This window comes from Triticum dicoccoides, chromosome 4B (assembly GCF_002162155.2).
Source record: "Triticum dicoccoides isolate Atlit2015 ecotype Zavitan chromosome 4B, WEW_v2.0, whole genome shotgun sequence".
Lineage (NCBI taxonomy): Eukaryota > Viridiplantae > Streptophyta > Magnoliopsida > Poales > Poaceae > Triticum > Triticum dicoccoides.
The window spans coordinates 484,803,550-484,811,119 of NC_041387.1; positions in this window are offsets into that span (position 1 = coordinate 484,803,550).

A 7,570-nucleotide genomic window follows, 5' to 3' on the forward strand; every position below is an offset into this window, starting at 1 on the left:
TGATCTTTAATACAATGTTCTCCTCAATGTTCTTGGCGTTCTATTCGGTGTAATCACTTTTTGCTGTGTGTTTCTTGGGATCCGATGAATTTTTAGTTTATGATCAGAATATCTATGAATATTATTTGAGTCTTTTCTGAACTCTTTTATGCATGATTACTATAGCTTTGTATTTCTCTCCGATCTATTGATTTGGTTTGGCTGTCTAGATTGATTTTTCTTGCAATACTTTGTGACGGGTTCGATCTTGCGGTGCTCAATCCCAGTGACAGAAAGGGACATAACACGTATTTATATCATTGCCATTAAGGATAAAAGATGGGGTTTATTCATGCATGAATTTACTTTGTCTACATCATTTCATCTTGCTTAAGGCGTTACTCCGTTCTTTATGAACTTAATACTCTAGATGCATGCTGGATAGCGGTCGATTTGTGGAGTAATAGTAGTAGATGCAGGCAGGAGTCGGTCAACTTGTCTCGGACGTGATGCCTATATACATGATCATTGCCTTAGATATCGTCATGATTATTCGCTTTTCTATCGATTACCCAACATTAATTTGTTCACCCACCAATGCTACTTTCAAGAGAGAAGCCTCTAGTGAAAATTATGGCCATCGGGTCTATTTAAATCATGTATAAAAATTCAAAAATATATTGCTGCACTTTTATTTATGTTATTTCATTTTGTGTCTTATTTATATATCTTTCACTACGAGATTTGATCCTTGCAATTTGGGTGCAAGTATTAGTTGTATTATGTGCAGGTGCTGCTAATGAGTTGTTGCGTGATTCTCCTACTGGATTGCTAACCTTGGTTTCTAACTGAGGGAAATACTTATATCTACTGTACTGCATCATCCCCTCCTCATCGGGGAAATCCCAATACAACTCACAAGTACCAGGAAGAATTTCTGGCGCCGTTGCCGGGAAGACACCATTAACATCTACCAAGCGCCTATGCATAAACTTTCATCTCCTTGCATTTACTTTATTTTCCTTTGCCTCTCGTTTTCATCGCCCCCACTTCTAAAATCTTTTTGCAAAAACACAAAATTATTTTTCGTTTACCTTTTTGCTAGTTTGCTTACTTGCTTTTATTACCTTCATGAACACACCAAAAACAAAAAAAAAAATAATCAAGTGCACTCAATGCACTAGCAATTGCTAATCTTTTCAAAAGACCATATTATGATGAACCAATTGCTAGTGCTTTGAGTGCACTTTATTATCTCTATGAAGTTCGCTTCAAAATCATGAATCTAAAAATTGCGATGAAGTGTTAAACAAATAAATTTATAAAGTGATTCATGATAGCTACTTGAATGAAAAACATGATTGCAATGATTTTATTATAAATTTTATTAATGTCCATTGTGTTAACGATATGCAAAACCCCATGCTTGGGATGATGCTTGTTATGATCTTGAAAAATTATTTAAGCCTCATGATGATTATGCCATTGATAATAATGTTTCCAATAATATTGAAAGTGAGTTTGGAAGAGCGTAAACTTAGGTAATAATGATACCACTACTTTGCAGAATTATCAATCTTGTGAAATTTTTGATAAAAGTGGGTTTGGAGAGGTCATGACTTTAGTTGGTTTTAATCCCACTATCTTGGAAGATTATAAGACTTTTATGCATGTGGATCATGAAGAGAAAATTTTATATGATAGATATATTTTAAAATTAATTATGATCCTACATGTAATTATTAGATAGAGGAAAATATGGTTGTAGAAATTTTCATGTTACTAAATTACCTCTCGTTATGTTGAGATCGTTAATGTTTTATTCTCCTCCCTTGCATATGCTAGATATTTCTTGTCTTGACAATTTGTTTGCTTATAAAATTCCTATGCATGGGAAGTATGTTAGACTCAAATGTATTTTTCACATGTGTACATGATGCTCTCTTTGTGTTTCAATTATTATCTTTCATGTGAGCATCAATGAAATCTCAAGCCTATCTTAATGGCTAAAAAGAAAGAGCTTGTTGGGAGATAACCCAATAATTATCATTCTATTTTTGAGCGTGCACACAATTATGCTAATTTTATGGTTGTGTTTTAATTAGTGTTTGAGCCAAGTAAAGCCTTTGGGATGATTTGGATGATAGTTGATTCGATTCTGTGAAAAAACAGAAACTTTTGTGTCTAGTTGTGGAATTTGGTAAATTCACTGGAAAGTGATTTTGCTCTAATTTTTTTACAGATGATTGATATATAGATTCCCACATTTTCCTAATTTTTCAGAATTTTTAGAGTTACATAAGTATGGTCAATGTGCATATTACTACAGATTGTTATGTATTTGACAGATTCTGATTTCGTTGCATTGTTTGCTTGTTTTGATGAATCTATGGATTGTATCTGGGGGTATAAGCCATGGTGAAGTTAGAATACAGTAGGTATAATGCAATAATAAAATATGAATAGGTTTACAACAGTACTTAAAGTGTTGATTTGCTTTGTTATACTAATGGATCTCATGAAGGTTTTGTTGAGTTTTATGTGCTGAAGTTTTCAAGTTTTGAGTGAGACTACGATGGATAAAGGAATAAGAAGTGGCAAGAGCCTAAGCTTGGGGATGCCCGAGGCATCCCAAGGTAATATTCAAGGACTCCCAAGCATCTAAGCTTGGGGATGCCCCGGAAGGCATCCCCTCTTTCTTCTACCAACCATTGCTAATATTACTTGGAGTTATATTTTTATTCATCACATGATATGAGTTTTGCTTGGAGCGTCATGTATTATATGATTCTTTGCTTTGTTTTCTTTTTAGTTTGTCACAATCATCTTTAGTGGACACAACTATTTGAGAGATACACACATTTATCGTGATTTGTTAGAATACTCTATGTGCTTCACTTATATCTTTTGAGCTCGGCAGTTGCTCTGGTGCTTCACTTATATATTTTTTAGCACAACGGTGATTAAATTTTGAAGAAATATCAGTTCTCTCATGCTTCACTTATATAATTTTGAGAGTTGATAATAGTAATGGTAATATAATCACTATCGTGCTAAAAAAGATATAAGTGAAGCACTAGAGCAACTGCCGAGTTCAAAAGATATAAGTGAAGCACATATAGTATTCTAACAAATTATGATAAACGTGTGTCTCTATAAAATAGGTGTGTTTAGCAAAGATGATTGTGACAAACTAAAAAGAAAAGGCTCATATAATACATGACGCTCCAAGCAAAACTCATAGTATGTGATGAATAAAAATATAGTTCCAAGTAATATTACCGATGGTCGTTCGAAGAAAGAGCGGATGCCTTCCGGGGCATCCCCAAGCTTAGTTGCTTGGGAGTCCTTGAATATTACCTTGGGATGCCTCGGGAATCCCCAAGCTTAGGCTATTTCCACTGCTTATTCCTTCATCCATCGTGATCTTACTCAAAACTTGAAAAATTCAGCACACAAAACTTAACAAAACCTTTGTGAGATCTTTTAGTATAGTAAAACAAATCACTACTTTAAGTACTGTTGCAAACCCATTCATATTTTATTTTTTCATTATACCTATTGTATTCTAACTTCTCCATGGCTTATACCCCCGATACAATCCATAGTTCCATCAACACAAGCAAAACAATGCATCAAAAACAAAATTTGTCAAAAACAGAACAATTTGTTGTAATCTGAACATTGACCATACTTTTGTAACTCTAAAAATTCTGAACAATTATCACAACATGGGAAATTTGTATATCAATAATGTGTAAAAATTCAAATCAAAATCACGTTCCAGTGAATTTTAGAAATTCTGCTACTAGGCGCAAAAAGGTTCTGTTTTTTCACAAAATCAAATCAGTTATCATCTAAATCATCCAAAGGCTTTACATGGCACAAACACTACTTTAAAACACAAAACACAACCGTAATAATAGCATATTTGTGTGAACACAAAAACAAGAAAATTAAGATAACTATTGGGTTGCCTCCCAACTAGCACTATGGTTTTACGCCCCTAGCTAGGTGTAATGCATAGTTTCAAGTGTTTTCATATTTAGTTTTAGTTCCACAGGTGGCCCTCATGATTGATTCATATGGTGGCTTAATTCTATTTCTAGGGAAGTATTCCATACCCTTCTTTAATGGAAATTGAAATTTTATATTCCCTTCTTTCATGTCAATAACACTATGGTTCGTAAGAACGGTCTACCAAGTATTATGGGACAAGACGGATTGCATTCAATATCAATTACAATAAAATAATTGGGTACATCATTTCTATTTGCAACAATAAGAACATCATTTATTCTACCCAAAGGTTTCTTGATAGTAGAATACGCTAACTGCAAATTAAGAGAACATTCATCCATATTGGTAAAACCTAGAACATCACATAGAGATTTTGGTATTGTGGAAACGCTAGCACCAAAATCACATAAAGAATTGCACTCATAATTTTAATCTTAACTTTAATGGAGGGTTCCCACTCATTTCGTAATTATGTAGGAATTGAAATTTCTATAGCTTTTCTTCTAAAGCTTTCATCATTGCTTCTACAATATGTTTAGTAAAAGCCTCATTTTGCTCATAAGCATTGGGTGAGCTAGGCATGGATTGCAACAAATAAATACACTCAATCAAATAACACATATCATAATGAAAGTCTTTGTAATCCAAAAGAGTGGGCGCATCACTATTTAAAGTTTTGACCTCTCCAAACCCACTTTTATGAAAAATTTCATCAAGATTATCACCCTCCGAACTATGGGGATGCCTTCTAGCTAAAATTGACTCTTCTTCAGTCCCCTTATCATCAAGTTTAACATTACTAAATAAGGTGTCAATGGAAGAAACACCAATCATTTTAACATCTTCATCATTACTATGATAAAAATCGGGTGAAATTGATTTTTCTAATAATTCTCGCTTAGCCCCCAACCTAGCGGTTCTTTCTTTACTCTCATCCATTGAGACATATAGATCTTTAATTGATTCATTTATATCAATCTTGGGAGGCAAAATTTTAGACTTAAGATTTTCCACATCATGAACAATTCTATCCATACTTCTAGACATATCATCAATTTTACTCAATTTTTCTTCTCTCGTAGTGTTGAAACCTTTTTGAGGATTAATAAATTATTTTATATTATTATAAAGGTCAGAGGGCATCCTATTAATATTATTATAATAATTACCATAGGAATTGCCATAATTATTAGAGGAATCTCCTGGAAACGGCCTAGGATTAAAATTACCTCTATAAGCATTATAATTAAAATTATTTCGCGAGACACAATTCACATCTATGGGATCATTATTTTGCTAAATCAAAGTGGAAAATGACACATCATTAGAATAAATAGGAACTTTTTTACTAGCACCAATTTCATAAGCGCATCAACTTTATCACTCAAGATACTAATTTCTTCAACCGAATTCACTTTTGTACTAGTAGGAGCTCTTTCAGTATACCATTGTGAATACTTTGCCATAATATTGACAAGTAATTTGGTAGATTCTCAAAATGTAATTTCCATAAAAGTACCACCCACGGTGGAATCTAAAAGATTTCTAGAAACAAAGTTCAATCCCGCATAAATTTTTTGTATGAACATCCATAAACTTTAACCATGAGTAGGGTAATTTTCTTGTCATTAATTTTGTCCTCTCCCAAGATTGAGAAACATGTTCATTCTCAAGTTGCTTGAAATTCATAATTTCATTTCTAAGAGAAATAATTTTCACTGGAGAAAAATACTTGGAAATAAAGGCATGTTTACACCTATCCCAAGAATCAATACTATTTCGTGGTAAAGATGAAAACCAAATTTTTGCGCGATCCCACATTGAGAACAGGAATAATTTTAATTTTACAATATCATTGTCCACATCTTTTTTTCTTTTCGGCTATTTGTGATGCTAATAGGAATAGCTCGATAGATCGATCGGAAAGGATAACTTTCAGGTGGTTTTGTACCCTACAAACAATTTCATCTTATGTTCTTTGCTACATAAAAACTTTGGAGTGATCCTTTATCACATGATGAGGGATTTCCATATGATCTAATTTATGTTAGCCTTGTTTAGATATTGCACTATGTAAGTACAAACCCTAGGCCTTGTTCTCAAGCACTGCAATACCGTTTGTGCTCACTTTTGTTACTTGTTACCTTGCTGTTTTTTATTGTTCCTATTACAAAAATCAATATCTACTATCATTACTACACTTGTATCACCATCTCTTCGCCAACTAGTGCACCTATACAATTTACCATTGTATTTGGTGTGTTGGGGATATAAGAGACACTTTGTTATTTGGTTGCAGGGTTGTTTGAGATAGAACATCTTCATCATACGCCTCCCATGGATTGATAAACCTTAGGTCATCCACTGGAGCAAAATTTGCTACTGGCCTACAAAACTCTGCACTTGGAAGCCCAACACGAGTCTACAAGAACAAGTTGTGCAGTAGACATAAATCTCTTTTCTCGCGCTGTTGCCGGGGAGGTGGGTGCTTGAAGGTATATCTTTAGCTCTTATAACCGAATCTTTTAGTTTCTTGTGCATCGCTAGTTTGGTTTATGAAAATAAAATTACAAAAAGATATAAGTTGAGGTCGCCTTATATTTTTCATCTTTATCATGTCTTTCTTTAAAATTATGGATCGGAAAATTGTGCTCAATTGATAGAAGAATAATTCAATAAAATATTTGGCATAAATCCATTAATGATAAGCATGATTGCAATATTGCTAGTATGAATTCTTTGAATATCCATGATGCTAATGATATGCAAACCATAAGCTTGGGGATGCTATGTTTGATGAAGATGATATGTTTTGTCCCCCAAGTTTTGATGAGAAAAACATATTATGATGATAGCATGCCTCCTATTTATGATGATTATATTGATGAAAGTGGGTTTCGAAGAGTGTCAACTTTATGTAATAATAATCCCACTATTTTGGAGGGTGTTGAATCTTATTGTAATAATTATGAAAGTGGATTTGGTGAGGTCATGACTTTATTTAGTGATGAATCCACTATTTTTGGAAGAGGTTTCAATTGATTGTGATAATAAAGTTGCTATATTTGATGATTATTGTGATGACATGTATGCTATAAAGAATAATCAAAACCATGGAACTTGTTATCATGATTTTAATGTTCAGTTTGATTATGTCAATCATGTATCTCATGATAGTTATTTTGTTGAGCTTGCTCCCACTATTATGAATGAGAAGAAATTTGCTTATGTGGAGAGTAATACGATTTTTATGCCTGTGGATCATGTAAAGAATGCTCTATGTGATAGCTATATTGTTGAATTCATTCATGATGTGTGACGCCCGGGTAATTAAGCTACAGTAATCCCCACTAATGTTGCCACGTCACCTCGGTTACTGTGGATAAACTCGCGTTAGATCCGAACCCGTTCTAAAACAAAAATCAAAACAAGAGCAAAGATAAAAAGTTTCAAAACCAAAACTAAAAATTTTCGGGGGTTGTCTAAAATAGCTAACATAATTATGGTGGGGTGCACTAATTTTTGTAAAATGCTTTGGCATTTTAAATAATCTAAAAACAGAAAAGAAAAT